The sequence below is a fragment of the Cricetulus griseus genome, chromosome 2 (genome assembly GCF_003668045.3).
Source record: "Cricetulus griseus strain 17A/GY chromosome 2, alternate assembly CriGri-PICRH-1.0, whole genome shotgun sequence".
In the NCBI taxonomy this organism is placed as follows: domain Eukaryota; kingdom Metazoa; phylum Chordata; class Mammalia; order Rodentia; family Cricetidae; genus Cricetulus; species Cricetulus griseus.
This window is the reverse complement of record NC_048595.1, coordinates 399432946-399451028: the sequence shown is the minus strand read 5'-3', so window position 1 is coordinate 399451028 and position 18083 is coordinate 399432946. Positions and strand designations below refer to the sequence as shown.

The 18083-nt window shown below is 47.9% G+C and overlaps 1 long non-coding RNA gene across 1 annotated transcript; it reads left to right on the top strand.

Annotated features, from left to right (window-relative positions):
• The first annotated feature begins 16056 nt into the window (after positions 1–16056).
• Positions 16057–17699, top strand: LOC103159693. Its single transcript, XR_003481458.2, has 2 exons — positions 16057–16494; positions 16781–17699. It is a non-coding gene; the product is annotated as an uncharacterized LOC103159693 (long non-coding RNA).
• Positions 17700–18083: the final 384 nt, after the last annotated feature.

Below are 18083 nucleotides of genomic sequence, written 5' to 3'. Positions count from 1 at the left end.
CACTTACTGAAGAAATGTAATTGGAGAAAGGAGTTATACAATAATTCCCACCCCAGGTCCAAATGCCAAAGGGGCCTTTGGAGTAGCAGTGAGGATTTGGTCAGGATTGGGAAGAAAAGCAGAGAGAGAGAGAGAGAGAGAGAGAGAGAGAGAGAGAGAGAGAGATTTCAGTCCTCTGGCAGTAAATTCCATTCATCCCTCTGCCTCTGGTCTGGACACAGAAAAGCTAGTTCAAGTCTCAGAACCTTGCTATGCCCAATCCAATTCTGCTCAGGTAACTTCCTCAGCTTGACCCTGACTCTCCTCATGATGCCTGGCAAGCTATGCTTTGCCAAGAAGAGCACTCACTTCAGGCAAAGAGGTATCTGGCTTGGGATAGTGAGAGGCTTGGCTTACAAACACTTGAATCTCTGCAGACAGCCCTGTGCTGGTCCAGTCCTGTGCCTTTCCCCCCACCTTCCCACCTTGTGCTTCTCAAGAAGCCCGTGGGAAACTGAGCAGCTAGAGGCATCAGAAGCTAAGAGAGTCAGTATCCAGGTATGTTTGTAGAGCTTTGAAAGAGAAAGATTCTACAGGCTGCTGCTCCCAGGAGCCTGCAGTCATCCCAGCATTGTAAATAATCATGGCACTAAGTACCCAGTTAAACCATGGAGAAGCTGGTCTTTCAGTGGGAAACCTGAGAAATGTGGTCCAGGGGAGGAGGAATGGTGGGGGGCTGTGGAGATAGCTAGGGAGCCATCACCCCCTGCTCCTCGAGTATTCTCGTAGCTGTGATAGAAGCACTTCTGGAGTGCTGGGTGCCATTTCAAGTGAAATGTTTATAGGGAACAATCATGGCTTAAATGACTTGGCTGATAAACACGCGCCAGATAGGGAGAGAGGGCAAGGAGACAGAGGAGGAAACAGAGCCCTGGAGGCCCCCAGTGTTAAGTAGCTGTCTGAAGCTCCGCTCAAACACACACACAGCTTTGCTCTTAACATGTTTTTAAGAGCTGGTTATGATTTCCTCCAGGGTGGCTCAGATTAAGACTGGAGTGGAGCCCCCAGCTGAGTGCCTTCAATAACTGTCCATCACACCCTCTTTAGAGAGGCAGCCGCCTCCCCTGGCTTGGGAGTCTGTGACTAGGCTAGTTTCAAGGCAGTTCCTGCTCCTAGGAAGCAGCTCAGGGTCCATGTGGCCCTGGCTGGAACTCTGCTCTGGGTATTGGGGTGGCCCCCAGCGCTGGGAATTGAGCACACACTCCCAGAGCTCTTAGCCTTCCAGGAAAGACGAGTGTGGTCTAGAAAACAAGACATCCACTGCAGAGGGCAAGAGGCTGGAAACAAAGAGGGAAGTGCCAATCAACCCCAGCATCCTTCCAGCAGCCAATGCTGCCACTCTGGTCCAAGCCACCATTTCCCACCTGGGGTCCCATGGTCACCTTACTGACTGTCTCCCTGTATCTTCCGTCATTGCTTGCAAATCTGTAATATTCCTTAGATGCCTGTTTGTTCTCTAATGAAAGACAGAAAGTATGTGGATCTGGGTAGAAGACAGAGGAGTTGGGGGTGGGGACATCATAATCAGAATATATTGTATGAAAATCTTTTTGTTGTTTTTTTATTGTTGTTTGTTTTTTGAGACAGGGTTTCTCCATGTAGTCCTGGCTGTCATGGAACTCACTCTGTAGACCAGGCTGGCCTCGAACTCAAAGATCCACCTGCCTCTGCCTCCAGAGTGCTGGGATTAAAGGTGTTCATCACCACTGCCCAGAATGAAAATCTATTTTCAATAAAAGAAAAAACCCAAAAGCAAAGGGAATATTTTAAAATATTTAAAAGGAATATTTTAAAATTAAATTCTCCTTCCTAGTTTTACTTGGGGTAAAGAATGGTATCCTTCAAGTTAGTCCCCACAGCCCCAAATAACCTCCCTTCATTGCCTCAGGGAGGCTATCCCACCCTCTCTCTAGCTCACCCACTTCCAGACACAGCACTGTGTGTGTTCCACAAACTTGCCAGTGCTCTGACAAGTCATCTTTGCACTGACTTTTGTGTCTACTAAGAATACTCTAGTCCCACTATTAGTGAGGCTCACTGGCCATCCCTTTGAGGCGTTGTTTGAATAGTGTGTGTGTGTGTGTGTGTGTGTGAGTAAAGCTCAAAATCACCAGAGTTCCCTATCCTGTGTGTGTGTGTGTGTGTGTGTGTGTTTTCTCTAACATGGAATCAAAATTTTATTTTTTGTGTGTGTGTGTGTGTGTGTGTGTGTATGTAGCTCTGGCTGTCCTGGATCTCTCTATATGTGTGTGTGTGTGTGTGTGTGTGTGGCAATCCACCTGCTTCTGCCTCTCACGTGCTGGAGTGTGTGTGTGTGTGTGTGTGTGTGGCAATGCATTTATTTGTGCATGTTCGTGTGTGTGGTGTGTGTGTGTGTGTGTGTGTGTGGTGTGTGTGTGTGTGTGCGCATGTATGCCACGGAGTGTGTGTGTGTGTGTGTGTGTGTGTTCAAGGAGTACATTCTCTCTTCCCACTAAGTGGGTGTGTGTGTGTGTGTGTGTGTGTGCAGGCTTGGCAGCACTACACGACGCTCTTCCGATCTCAGAGGACAACTTCAAGGAGTACATTCTCTCTTCCCACTAAGTGGGTGCTGGGGGTCAATCTCAGGTCATCAGGCTTGGCAGCAAACACCTTACTCACTGAGCCATCTTGCCAGCCCTGTGTAAGCTAATAAGTGTCTTCCCATTACTGTCTCTCCCAGCCAGCATGTGAACATCACACAGACAAGAGTCTTTCTGTCACCAAAACATTCTCAGAACCTGGGCTAGTGCTTGATAACTGTTTAATGATAAAACATAAGGAATGAGGTTACTAGGAGGGTAAGGGGTTGGGATGGAAGGCAGAGAGAGCCTTCCTGGGTCCAGGGTTGACTTGTGCCTGTCTCTTTCCTCTCAGGCCATTTGTGAGGATTTGGCCATCAATGAAATGTTTACCAACAGCTGTCCTGGAGCTTCACCAAAATGGAGAGACGACTCAAGGAACAGGCTGTCTTTTCCTCAAGTCTGGCAGGGATCTGGCTTCAGGCTTAAGTTTCATCTTCATAACCAGAGTAACTGTGGGATGGTAATACCAATGAGGCCTGAGGGTGTAGCTTAGTTGGCACAGTACTTGCTTAGCATTCATGAGGTCCTTAGGTTCAATCCCCCAGACTGGATGAATTGGGCATTACAGGTGTAAGCCTGTAATATCAGGAGTTCCAGGTTATCCTCTGATATATGAGTTCCAGGCCAACCTCAGATCCATGAAGTCATCTCAAAACAAAACAAAACAAAATTCTGAAGGGTTGTGTAGAGAGAGAATAAGGGTTTGAAACTGGGAATCAGCCGTCTTCAGGTGGGGTTTGGGGAGCAGAGAGAAAAAAGGGCTAGCCCTGCCCTTCCAAGTCAGGAAACTGTAAAAAAAAGGGGGGGGGAGGTACAGGTGGAAACGGGAGGCCTGCTAGAGGATCACACTTGTGAGGGAGAGAAGGACAGTGGGTCTCCCGAGATGATCATCTCAACATGCTCCTCTCTCCAAGGACATACTAAAAGGCCATGGGTTACACGTGAAGACAAAAATCTTCACTACGTGCCAACAATGTGACAGGTAGTGACAGACAGCCAGTCTGGGGACTGGCTCTGTCCAGCAGGACTTGGCTGAGTGTATATATCAGCCAGGTAGCACAGGGTTTGGGCTGCTTTGAGGCAGAATGTTGGGGCAGCGAACATGGGAAGCCTGGTTGTCAAGCATACACCTTAGCAAGGATTCTGGACCCACCAGGTAGGAAACTTATTCTCTCTCCTGCCCTTCTAAAGGTAAGGAGGCAATTTGGAGAATTTTTAGTTCAATGATGTCACAGCTACCCAGCTGCATCAGCTCCTGCCACACCTACCAAACACCAGAGCTCAATGCAGCTTTGCAGTGACTTCAGGATTCAATCAGTAAGAAGCCAGAAAAATATATTTTGGGGTCATCCAAGACAGTGGCCATCATGGTTATAATGGAGAGAGGACCTGGGTGCCTTGAATTCTGAGATTGGCAGGCATACTTACTGACCATTGTATAATTTTTGATGCCTTTTGAATTTTGAAACATGTTTGTATATTTTCTATTCAAAAAAGTTATTAAAAAATCAGATAAAAGTAATAAGAACAATAACAAAAGTGAGAACTTGGGGACAAGGACATGGCACTTTTTGTCAATGTGCACCTTACCCAGTACCTTCATTTTCCAGATTCCCAGAGAGGACATGGTTGGTGGATGTCACACAGCATTTAAGATTGGCAAAGATCTGGGGACTGACTATCTGAACCTCAGTGTCAGCTCTCTCTATTCTTCAGTGGCTAGCCGTTGACTTGTCCAAGTTATTTGCAGAACTGTGTATCTACTGGGATTAACCTTCCTTGAATGGTTTTTTGAAGGTATGTCATCTTAAACTTCACCTAAAGTTACCTCTTTAGCAGCTTTCTTCTGTGCCACTCAGGTAATGTCTGATAGTTCCTTCTTTCTGTCATTGCCTCCCTCCATTCCAACACCCTCTACCACCAAACTGCCTCTCCACAGAAACTTGGCCTGGTTCCAGACAAGACATGTGACCTTGAGTAAATCGGTTAACCTTTCTGTGTCTCTGCTTCTCGACTCTCATTGAGGATGCTGGTCTTTCCTCTGGGGTTCTTTATTCCTCCACTTGTACTGAGTCTGGCGCTGGGGAGTACAACAATGTATGTGACGTTAATCCAGAGAGTCATTGCCAAGGCCTCTTGCTGACACCTGCTCTGGATAGAGTGTCAAGAGTCGCATAAATGGCCTACAAGAAGAAATCACACTGGAATTATTAGCTGAGTCTTCCGTCTGGGACTGTGGGAGTATCCACATACCAAGTCCTCTCAGTACCTCTTCCTGGGAGCTGGCCTAGAACAGGCCACAGGGGATGAAGATGCTCTTGTCCTAGTTCTACTGATTTCCTAAGCCCCACCCCAGGCCTTCCTGGGCACTGATACACAGACTAAGATACTGGGGTTGGAAACTCACATTATACTCCAGAAACACTCATTTCAGAAAAGACAGAGGGTTTCAGATTTCCTGCTGGCAGGCTGATCCCTACCTGCCTTACTACTGACAACAAGGTTAGCAACCCTGGGTGGACAGGCATTGTAGAAACAGTGACTGTGTCTCATGACAGGATCCTAAGAGAATGTGGTAATGATGGACCATGGTGGAGGGAGGACCCAGTGTAGACAGAAGCAGGCTCTTCTGACTGAGAGGCTATAGGGAGCTACTCAGATACCTCTTCCAGGAGGAAGGAGGGATGATAAGATGATCTGTGAACTGTAGAGGATTTGGGGGCTCCATTATATTGCAGAGCCAGTAGCTACTGGGGAGAAAGCCAGGGAGATGCCAGGTCATCTACATGGACAGGGACCAAGTATCTAGACAGGGAGCCCCCTGACTGGCTGGCATAATGTGTTACTAGAGGGAGCAAGTCTTTCCCTGAGAGGTGGTGAAAACTCTAGGCTTTGGCACCGGATACTTAATCAGCCATCAAACAAATATTTGAACAAATGGATGGATGTGGACAAACATTTACAAACAAATATTACACTTACTGAGGTAGAAGATGGAAGATAACATGTCATGTACATGGCTGAGGAAAACCTCAGTTAACAGGTTGGATGGATGGGAACCTGGAAAAAAGCCCTGACTCTGAGCAATGGAATCATGTGACGTCTGCACAGAAAGTGTTGCAAACTGTGGGACCTAGCCGAGCTTCTTCAATCTCAGTCTCCGGCTGCATTTCAACTCTCAGAACAGCTTCTGGAGGGAGGAACTGATCCTAATGTTATCTCTGCAGCCCCTGGGCCCAGACCTGAGCAGATGCTCAGAACACATGGCTTGAAGGAGCCTGTGAGTCAGGACCAAGTGCTAGACCAGCCAGCACCTGGAGTGGATCTATGGGTGTGGAATTCCCTTCCCTGGGCCTGATTCTTCATCTCTAAAATGAGGGGTGTCAGTGACTGTAAGGGTGTTCGCTGCCTCTGACAATCTGGCTCAGACTGACTTTCAACTCTTTATTCTCCTGCCTCAGCCTCCTGGTTACAGGAGGGCTTCTCCATGCTGGTGAGGCTATTTTCCAGCCCTCTGAGATTCTCTCTTATCTTCTCTCTTTTCCTCCTGCTGCTGCCCTTCAGCCTCTGTACTGCCTCTCAGCCTCTCTGCATCCCAGAAGCTACAGGTTATTTCTTTCCTTCTGTTCCTGTGGGTTTCTTTCCTCTGGAGTCTTGTGTGTTCTGCACACCCACCCCCCCACCCCCACCCCGTCTCTTCTGCGCTTCTTCAACACCCTGGGATCCAGTATGAAGAGGCTGGGGACTGGGAGGCTGTAGAGGCGTCCTTTCTATGGTTCTGTACTTGCCGTGCCCGCCCCTGCCCAGTGCAACCTGCTCATAACCAGTGCCGCACTGCGCCCTGGGCAGGGCTAATGCGATCTGGAGAGACCCTGGCGGGCGGCGGGCAGTCTGGCCCAAGCGTCCTGGGCGGCGCTGATGGATGGTCCCTTGACAGTAATCGCAGAATGAGGACTCGCTGGCGACGCTCTCGCCCGAGGCCCTGCTGTTTGGCCAGCCCAGGAGCCCCTCCCTCGCCCCTCCTCCTGGCTTCTAGGTGCTTGCTCTCACAATACTGGACTTAAGAGAGCACAGTGCTTCCAGGCTGGATCAGCTCAGCCTTTCGTTGCCCTCTCTCCCCAAGACACTAGTCTCTATTTTTAAATCTTTCTTAAATCCACACTTAATCTGTAATTCTTAACAAAGTGCTTAATCTCCCCGAGCCTCGGTTTCCCCTTTTACACAATGAGACATAATGATCATTTACAGCTTGAGTGCAGAATATTAAGAACACAGGAGAAAATGCTGAGTAAATCACCACTCTCCCTGAAGGAGAATTGATTTTTATTTTTATTTTACTGTGCTCAGAATAATCTGAACTAAATGTATGAGGCTGAGTGCCAATCATACTTTTAGGCTAAGTAGGCACACTAGAAAACAAAAGAGAGCATTATCACTAAGGCTTCAACATCTTCAAAGAGCAACCTTGGGCTTAGGTGTTCTTCCCATTAGGACTTCCTACTTTATTGAGGCCCACTTTCTAGGCCCTCAGTATGAACCCAATGTTGAGATCCCCAGAATCCAGGGCTAAGCCACAGAGGAGCTATGAGGGAGGATCCCCTTTGGGGAGGCATTCTGAAGCCATTCCCCAGTTCCAGTCAAATTGCTGAGGTTTAAAGCTCCATCATTCCTCTACCCAGGGGAGCCCCCCTGGGTACCACCCTGTGTGGTGGGGGAGCTGGAAGGACTGGGGGATCCAGACCAATTACACTTTAGAGAATGCACCAGACGCCTGCTCACTCCCTTTTAACCTTTCCCTCTCGTCAGAACCAAATTGAGTTAGTCTTGAGTTTTGATTTAATTCCCCAAATGGAGTCCTAATCTGCTTAGTGTCCTTTTTCCCCGAGTCATGGGTACTGAAGTGTGTGTGGTGGAGGTAATAAAAGAGCAGCTCTGTGGCTTCTGGAAAATTCACACACTCATGTCCCAAATGCCAAAGAGCAAGAGACACCAAGGCCTGGCCGTGCCTGTGTGTGTGTGTGTGTGTGTGTGTGTGTGTGTGTGTGTGTGTGTGTGATATGACCTCAGCATGGCCCTGAGGTGGCACTGATGGTGACCTCAGCACATATTTATCGGGCACTTTCTGTATGCCAGGACTGAGCTAAGCACTCGGTGTGCATTCCTCATTTAATTCTCACTAGTATCTTTCAAGTAGCTACCACTCACATCCCCAACTTAGAGATGAAGAAACTGAGGCTTAAATTGGATCTTCTTAGTTTGAGTAAATTACACTGCATCCCAGAGCTATTAATTAACTGACAGGCCCTATGTTTGAAACTACACAGTTAGATTGCAAATCTCTGTTCTTAAACACTTCATCATGTGACCCTGGAAAAGACACATACCTTCTACATCCCCCAGTTCTCTCATTTGCCAAACACTGATAATAACGAGAGAGCATAAGACACTCTCAGCATGGGGCTGTTGTGTTGATAAGGTGAGATAAGACATTTCACCATCCTCACAGTATGGTTCAATAGACTGCTTTATACACCTGGGATAGGGGATGGATGCAGAAAGGGTGCAATGCAGTATCACTAATTATGAACTGTTATCACTGATAATGCGGTATCTTGTATCGAGAGCCTCTGGGGCAGGCACACACACACACACACACACACACACACACACACACACACACACACACAGCCCTATCATCTAAAAACTGCTATGCCTGTTTAACAGATGAAGAAACTAAGTTTCAGGTGAATGAAGTAAATGGCCTAAAGCCATTGTGTTAATGAATGGCAGAACAGAACTTGTTTCCAAACATGGGGCTTCTTGAATTCCAAAGCTGCTGCTCCCAGTGCCCCTGGGGTCACCAGGGACTGGCCTCTTCTGGTGAGGTCAGGACTGAGGCCAACAAGCCCAAATCACATCATCTACCACCTGTGACCTGATTTTCTCCAGGTGAGCAATGTTTTCCTAGCAGGACAAGGGGAAAATAAATAAAACTGCAAAGAAGACAGTCGCCTCCCCCAAGGCCGAAGCAGGGGCTCCTCTGTAAGTCCCACCCTACACACTCCCTGTTTTCTCAGTGCTGAAGTTTGTGGCCATTAAATAGAACAAGAGAAAGTTTGAGCCAGGCATGAAATATTTATCAGTTAATTACAATATGCAGATTCTGTTCCAAGGAGTGATTTATCTTTTTGGAAATATAGGAAAAGATCCTAGAAATGTGTATCCTAATTGCAGGGCCTATTATTGTAGCAACCAGGTAGAAACTCCATTTACTACACAACCGCATATTTCCCTATCCCAGAAGGTAGCCGCTTCAGCCTCTGCCTCTGACACTGGTAGTCTGGGGACCACATGCTTCTCTGATGAACAAGGGACACCAAGAGGTTAATTTGCCCATTCCTCTGTCTATTCTTGGAGTGGCCCCTGTCTAAACCCTAAGAACTGTGGGAATTGAAAGGTTGAGAGTGTCTGAAATTTTGGAATCTGAAGACAAACTAATCCTAAATGACTGGGCCTCATCACTGAAGTACTGTAGTCAGAATCGAGAATAGATGTCTTCATCTTCTTGTAGCCCTCCCTACAACTTCTGGCCAAACACCAGCATTTCCTAGGGAGTGTTTTTTAAAGTTTTCCCCAGATGCACAGATCCTACTCTAGGCCAACCAAATCAGAATTTCAGGAAGGGAGGCCCGGTCACTAGGGTTTTGTTTTGTTTTTTAACTCCCCTAGTGTTCCAATATACAGGCAAAGTTGAGACCCTGTACAGCTAAAATAATAAGATGGTTCTTTAGCAAAGGAGCCCTACTTATCTGCAAGACTGTGTCATTTTTATCCCATGCTCTCAGGTGCTACAAGAGGCAATTCCTTAACTCTTATTGGAATCTGAAGAGCAACACTTTCTCTTTTTCCGAGAAGCTTCTGATATTAATAACCACCATTTATCAAGCCCCGGCTGAATGCTTGGATCTATGCAAATAAAATTTAATTTAATCTGTACCACAACTCTTTTAGGCCAATGGGTATGCCCATTTTAGGGATGGCTCAGAAAAGTTAACTAATTTGCCTTCAGTTGTATAACTAGCAAGTGACAGCTCTGGGATCTGAATCCAAAACCTATGTTTTGAGCCATTCTGTTTTTAGCTACTGTGTTTTAGCCACTCTACCTTTCTGTTTCTCAAAGCTGTGAGAAAAGGGCTTCAAAACCTCCACGTGTAGGGTCTAACGGATGCCTTAGGAGTGGGAAAGAAAAGCAAACAGGAGTATGTAAGGGTTGGAGTGGGGTGGAAGTACAAGCTGATAGAGTAACCGGAAGAAATGGTGGTGGGTCGAAAGACTGAAGAGGTTGTGTGGGACATGGGACAGAATGAGGTCCCTGAAGGAGGATGTGATAAGCAGGAGTATGCAGGGGACAGGAGCAATGGCTGTGGACAAAGCTGGGCAGTGGGGGCCAGGAGTGGAGCTGGTAGCCAGAGCTCTCTCAGCAGTGAGTAGTGCCCATCATGGCCTTGGTGGATAGAGAGGGGGAGGGGCCATGGTCGGAGGAGGGGTCTTTGTGAGGCAGGCAGCAGTGAGGAATGCCCTTCCCGCCATGAATACTAAGGACAAGCAGAAGAGAAAGAGCTGGAGGGGGCTGGGTGATGTTTAGCCGCTGAGGTGATTAATGGGGGTGAACGGAGGGTGAAACTCAACCCCTTTGGACAGAGATGGTGGGGAATGGTTGTCCAGGAACAACAGTGCACTGTTTCATCAGGAAAGCCAATGTCCAGAGGAGGGGCAGTGGGAGGAGGCCAGGCACAGTTGCTCCTTTCCCTTTCCCCCCAAGTCTCTTTATAGGGAATCAAACAGTACATTAAAATAAACTAGCAAGCTCCAAGAAACCACCTGGACCGTCTTCCTACCTGTCTCTTCGGGGTAGTGGCATGGCCAAGGGATGCTGGGATACCTCTGGGGAACAGCAGGTGAGTTTAGAGATGGAGGCTGGGGTAACTCCAGGAATCACCCACGGGTGGAACAAAGTGGCTGTCTGGGACACTGACTTCTCTCTGACCAGACAGGCCCTGAGACACATATGAGGTTGGGCCCATAAATGACCTTTGGAAAGCATCTTGTTCTTAGAGCAAAGGCTTTTGAGCCAGCCTGGTTTCAGGCACATAGGAAAATCTCCTCTACTGCGTGTGGAAGAGAAGAGTTGGGGAACCCAATGGGAGGGTTTCCCTCAGTTCTGATCTCAAGCTCAAGAATGTAGGAACAGGTTTGAGCCACTCTATTTTTTATTTATTTTGGTTTTTTGATGTTGCTTTGTATTTTTGTTCATAGGCAAGGTCTTTTAACATAGCCCTAGCTGTCCTGGAACTCACTATGTAGATCATACTGGCCTTGAACTCACAGAGAGCCATCTGCCTGCCTCTGCCTTCTGGATGCTAGGATTAAAGGTGTGTAATCTTTACACTTGTCTCTTTCTCTAGGTGTATCTGTTGGGACCTGTGTCTCCTTGTCTACATTTCCAGAGGAGGAGAGAAGACAGGTCTGAAAGAACTCTTCCATGCTAGTGAAGGTACGCTAAAGGTAAGAACTTAGATAAAAATTATCGTCGAAATTTCTTCCCTTTTTTAGCCACTCCTTACCCTAGCCATTGGAAGGCATGGATAGGAGTGAACCCAGAGAAAGGGAGGTAGGGAAAAGGCTAGGCGTGTATTCAGGGATCCTAGAGGGTGTGAGAGAAAAGGACTTTCTCAAGGGAGAGGAGAGGCAGAACACCCACACTCATTCCCAGATATCTTGGCACCTGGTGTCCTGCCACCTGACTTTTACTCCTAGTTCCTCACAGAGCTTCATCAAGCTGCTTTTCCAGCTGGAGTCTCTCGCCCAGTCACTACTTTGTTCAGGAGCATGGTGAAATCTGAGGTTAGTGGAATGTATTGAGCACAAACACCAAGCAAGGTGAGACATGGCTTGGCTTAGTAATGAGGCAGCCATTCCACAAATGGCCAAGCTCAAGACTTCAAGGGGAGCTAGGCCTCAGTTTGCTTGTTACAGAGGGCAAGGGCTAACAGAGGATGCCTTCTGCCCCACACAGGAGAAGAAAATAAAGAGATCCACTGGAGAGCCATGGTCACAATCAACACTCTTAATTATGAATTAATAATTCATAATTATTTCAGATTTGCAGAGAGGCATGGGCTGCTGGAATTATTCCCCAGGTTGAACAGAGGTGGTAAAAAGGGGACCTCAGAGCAGCCATTATTGCCAAAGACCATTAAGTTCACTTCTATGCTTCCCAACCAGAACCTGGAAGACACGCATAAGTTTTCTTGGCCCTTCCACCTAAGGGCTACCCACCCCTGAGCTAAACACAACACCACTCTACTCTTCTGTACTTCCTGAGGCCAAAGGGCTATCTTTCCTAGTGACTTAAGAGCCTAAGTTCTGAATTTCTGGCATTTGGTTCTCTGTTCTATGCTCTTTGCTCAGCTGTTATACATAGGGTTCCTCACACGAGGGGCTGATGTCCCGGAGAGCTGTGTCTATCCTTCTGGCTTATCTTCCTCTTTCTCCTGCCAAGGACTGTCTGTGAGAAGCCTTCTTCTTGTAGTAGAAGGCCTCTCCAATAAAAGGTAGGCCCTTTGTGATGTGGAGGCCTTGGCTCCAGAATCCGGATTTAAGGAGCTGTTTCTAACCACCTGTGAACAGAGTTAGAGGCATGGCTAGGTGATAGACTGATTGCCTAGCATTCATGAGGCCCTAGAGTCTACCCCAAGTATCAGCACTGATAGAGCTGGGTCTATTCAGGAGTAGTGAGGCATACCAACACAAACCCTATTCTCTACTGCTGTCCTCCCAAATTTCCCTACCAGCAGACTTAATGTAAATAAAAATGTGAATCACAGGTCTCATGTAGCTGACCTTTAACTCCTAGACCTCCTGCCTCTGCTTCCCAAGTGCTGGAATTGGAGTGTGCTATCAGGCTCAGCTTTAAAAGTATCTTAAAGAATCTCAAAGTGGGGGCAGTGGGATGGCTCAACAGGCAAGAGCACTTGCCTCCCACCCTGATGACCCGAGAACCACATAGTAGGAGAGACCTGCACATCCTCATTGATCTCTTGCCTCCACATACACATATACACTCATGCATGTATATGTATGCAAACACATGAGCACACGTGCACACATATACAAATGCATTCACATACACACAAGGAAGATAGAAAGATAGATTTAAACCAGTTTTGAAGAATATCAAAGAGCCACCAGGCCCTCACAGCAGAGGCCCTTCTCCCTCAGAGAAGGAGAGTCAGAAAGGGGGGATCCCTTGCTCTTCCAAGGGTCTTCTAAAGGGTCTTCTAGACATCAGAAGCTGCTGTGGTGCTGCGACCTTCTCTAAAGTGGTAGGAGAAGCAACTGCTCCACAGAGATTGGATCCTAGACCAAGGCGATCTGGGGTTAGAGAGGATTTACAGTGCTTGCTGGGCATACAAGAAGTCCTGGGTTCAGTCCCCAATACCACACTAAACCAGGTGGCACACACCTTATAATTGCAGCACTCGAGAGGTGGATGAAAGAGGATTTGAAAGTCAAAATCATCCTTGGCTACATAAGGAGTTCTAGGCCAGCCTGAGATATAGAAGAAACACAGGGAGCAGGGTCTAGTGCCAATCCTGTCAGTCACAGAAAATATTACATGTGCAACATAACCCCAAACTCCCACACCAGAGGATTGAAAATTATCTTTATCTTTTGAATCAGGGTCTTTTGTAGCCTAAATTGGTCTTGAACTCTCCATGCTCTTGCCTTCCTTCCACATCCCTAGTGAACCATTCATTCTTCTGCATTCGTATTAAATCTGTCTCAGACTGAGCCTACAGTAGAAGGAAGTCAGTTGGAACCAGGGGTCCAGAAACTCCTTTGCCCACATCTGTAAGTAAAGAGTACACTTGACACCTAGCTTCCCAGGTCAGCTTTTCACTCAGGCATCCAACGTCACTGGGCAACAGGCAACCCTTACCCGCCTTCCTCTTAGCTGACCCGCTTTGGTCTCAAGAGAATGGCTTGAGGATGGTAACCCAAGCTATTAAATAATTTACTGAAGAAACGCGAAATTCCCCCCTTCTGTGTCTGTGCCTTTGGCCTCTAAATATGAGATCTTTAAACTCATTCCCAGATCTCCGCAATCACGACTCCCTCCACCCCCCTCACAAACACACACTCAAATTTTGGTTTAAAAAATATCGAAACATAAGGGGACAGATCTTCTTGACCTATAACTTTGCATTTTGCTCCACCTGCAACCCCTGTCCCCCCACCCCCAACTTTTTTCTCCCCTGAGCCTCAGCTTTTTGCTTCTAAAAAAAAAAAAAACGAAGAAGAAGGAATTTTCAATAGTCCCACTTGTCAAGCGAAGACCATCTTTTAACCTTCAACAGCAGCGAAAGCCGTGTGAACTCTCGGTGAACCAAGATTGAAGTCATAAATCACGCGTACAAAGGCGGCTGCGGAGGCTGGCGCGGGCTGCTGCACCTTTAACGCTTTCTGGGGCTGACAGGCGGCGGCCCAGCTAAAGTTCACAGCGCCTGGGGAGGGCCCGCCTCGTTCCCCTCCCCCAGCCCGGCCCGGTCCGGCCGGGCCCGGCCCGGCCCAGCCCAGCCTGGTCCCTGGGTTCGCACTGGTCCGCTGCAGGAGAGACCGGCCGGGCTGCGTCCCCTTTCCCTGCCCGCTCTGCAGTTTTTAAATAGGCAAACGGATCCACTCGGACACAATAATTTAGCTTGTTTTGTCTTTGGCGTTTTCTACAGGACCCCAAGAGATGGACCTTCCACACCTCGGTCCTCCCTCTAGAACTGGCATCCTCCATCTCTGTCTACGTAGGCCCAATTATCCAGATCCTTGGGGTTCCAAGACAGTGTGAGTCACTGGAACTGGGAACACCTGGCTGCTGAATCACACCATGCAATTAGATTTTCTTGTTGCTTTGCGTTTTCCTTCTTACTCGATACCCATTTATTTTTTTAAGAGAGCAGCGATTAGCCGCCCGACTGGGCGGAGTAGCTGGGGAGGGGAAGGAAACGCTCACAAGGACGCAGTGTTCAGCCCCTGGAGAAACCTCCAGGCTCGGCAGGGCCAGGGCCGGGGCTCCCTTCCTTCCCTGGGCCTCCCGACCTCCTCCTCCGCGGATGGTTTTTTACCATTACCACCCACCTTCTCCTTCCACTGTCCTCGCTTTGGTTTAATTAAAGTGCAGCGACTCCCCTGGCTTCTCGAATTTCCTCCAGAAATCGGAAACCGATGGCCGGGGCGATCACAAGCTAGCGGCCTCCCTCGCCCACCTCTCTATGCATGCCAAGGCCTCGGGGACCCCGGCTCAGCACGCTGCCGCAGGTGTGCAGCGGGTTGTTCTGGGGACCAGAACCACCGCCCGGCCTGGGCAGGACCTCCAGGTTGGCTGCACAAAAGTTTGGAGGGTGGGCACACCCTGACCCAGGCACCTTGCTCCCCCAAAGCTCTGGCTGACTGATCTGATATGACAAAAACCCGTGATGGATTTGGTATATGTTAATTCACAATGCCCTTTCCTCCAGAATTTAACTATAAGTTAATACACACCGGAAACCACGCGCATACACGCTCGTTAATGGGCTTAGGTATTAGCGAGTCCTAACGATGCATACAAATGTGCTCTGCGCTCTGTAGGCCCCTCAAGATTTATGGGCCTTGAGCTCTCAGAAGCTGTAAACAAGGAGAAAAAAAGAGAAAGCGAGAGAGACTAGGGGAAAGAGACCGAGGCCTGATTCGCCCCTTCAGATTGTGGGAGAGAAGGGATTCTTAGGTATTTTCCTTTGCTTTGCAAGCTCGATGCGAGTGGGATTGGGCACCGGTCTGGGGGTGGTGTTCCACCAGAATGTTGTGTGTGTGGGCAGCGTGTTGTTCGAATTGCTGTAGGAGGAGGCCTGACTCCATTGAATTGTTATTCAGGGGCTTTAAGGTAGCAGGCATTGGTGGGTACATACTGTGTGTGTGCAGTGTTAGGGGTGTGTGTGTGTGTGTGTGTGTGTGTGTGTGTGTGTGTGTGTGTGCCCAACCCTGGTATGTGAGGCAGGCAGGCCTGTCTCTCTCTGGGTCAGGCTGCAGCCCCCTAAACCCAGTAAACAAATCATAATAACAATAAATAACATAATAAAAACAGTAATTAACAGCCCCTCTTTAGTAGGATAGCAATAAAATACCAAAGGGGATAGTTTGAAGAGGGAGCAGGGGAAGGAAGGAATCACCACCACAGACTCTAAAGGGAAAGACAGAAGGCAGGAAGTTAGTTACTTGAAATGCTCTGAAGGGTCTGGCTCTGGGACCCCTTCTCTCCAGACTGGGTCTAGACAACGGGAGGAAGATCTGGAGGCCACTCATTTTTGTCCCGTTCCCCCCCCCCGCCCCAGCTTGCTTTGTGCAAGCAGAAAGGGGGCCCTCACACATATGTGGGCTTAGTGGCTTTGGGGACTCCAGGAGTCCCTGCTTTAAAGAGGAGGCCAAACGCGCAGAGTCTATCCGAGGGGCAGAGATGGATGAGGCGTTAGCCGAAGTCGGTGGGGCCGTTGGGACGCAGAAGTGCCGGGGAAGAGTAGCCGAGAGGGAAACAGAAAAAATATTTATGGCCGCCGGGGTCTGGAAAGAGCCGCTGCCGCCTAAGGAGGGAACTCCTGCACATAGCTCCCCCGGAAAGTTCTCTTCTTATAGCCTTTTTCAAAAAGTACGGAGAGCTGAGGCGCGTTGAATTTTTCTTTCCCGAACTTGGAGCCAAGTGATTTTCATGAAGGAAGCGAAGACCGGGTCTGGATTCCTGCTATGTCTACCTCATTCTCTCCAGGTACAGATTTCTGATCATTTTAGTAATTAATTAATCAGGGGGAAGTGGGAGTCAGAGGTGTAGGGATACGGAATTCACGGGAAGGAAGCCGCCCCACAGTTTCGGTTCTAACGAAAAACAACTGCGCTGAGGAAAGGGGGTCAAAAAGGAAAAATACAACACCACACACTAGTCAACTTTTTAAAAGAGCAAAAAGGAAAAGCTAAGACTGCAGCGGGCGAGCAGGAGAACTTCTCAGAGAGTGGTGTCACAAACCTGCCCGGCGCTTTGGATTCTTTTTCAACAGCCGGTGACCAGTTTGGTCTGAAAGGAGTTGGAGGGACGTGCGATCCACTGAGTCACACGCAAAGATTGAAGAATCCTTCCTGGATCCCTCGAATTTGAACAACATCGGGTGGAGGAAGGACCCTGCGATTATCAGCTCAACAAAATAGCAATGGAGCGAAATAAAACAAAACAGGTCAAAGCCAAAGCTGTGCGCCGGGCTCAGAGAAAGGCCCAGATTTCAAATCGTAGGCAGCGCTGTGGCTGCCGAAGTGAAGGCGGCCAAGCAAGGCTGGAGCCCGGATTGTTCAAACCTCAAACTGGGCTACCTTAGATTTGGTGAGCTCCCAGGCCGATTGGAGATTCCCTAAAGAAAGATGATAGGGCCCAAGAGATAAGCTAAAGGACTCTAGCCAGCTTTTTGCTTTTTCATCCCCCCCCCCTCCCCTTAGGCCTCTCCACCTGCCTGGGAAATTGATCCAGGGGCTTCTGTGCTTCGTTGGGAGCCACCACCGCCTCCTACCTACTCCTGCTTGGCTCCCTAAAGTCCAGAGACTTCTGACCCTCCATGAGGGGGTACCATTACCCCAGCACGTTAGCCCTCTGCCCTGTGTGCTGTGGCTCTCTTCAGTAATGTCTTACAAAGAAGAAAGAACAGCTTGGAGCCATGTTTACATCTAGTTCTACGGATCCATTCACATCTGGAGAGTTTATTTATAACTCCCTCTATAACTCTCTCCGTTTGGAAGCACCGGTGGCTCTATTGACAGACGGATGTCTACAAAATATTGCTCTACTTCTAACCATACCTAAATGTGCTGTACTTGTGTTTACAGATTTATGCTTCAGGAAAATATAATTATTTCCATTGTATTTGTGCATATACAACAGTTGCAGAAGCAGATTTATATACGGGAAAATATATGACTCTCTTATAGCCATCCAGCTTTATGGACATTTGATATCCTGACAGATTTATATCTCTGAGCAGCTATATAGATAAATGTATATTGTTAGAATTATGTATCAAGAGATATATACTTATTGATTGTGATACAGAGTAGTTAGAGCATCCACTTAGAGCCGTATATGGCTGTGGGGATATTTCTATATTATTATCACTATATATAGGCATATCTATTTATAACCACATAGTTATAAAAATAGACATAAGTAATTATACTCCTATATGTACATGCTGCTATCTCGGTCTAGACTCTAGAGTTATAGACATTTTTGAATATAACTCTGTAGAGATATGTGTATGTATATAAGACGTAATTATCTCATGATGTGTGTGTATGGGGACTTAGGCCAGTCTATCT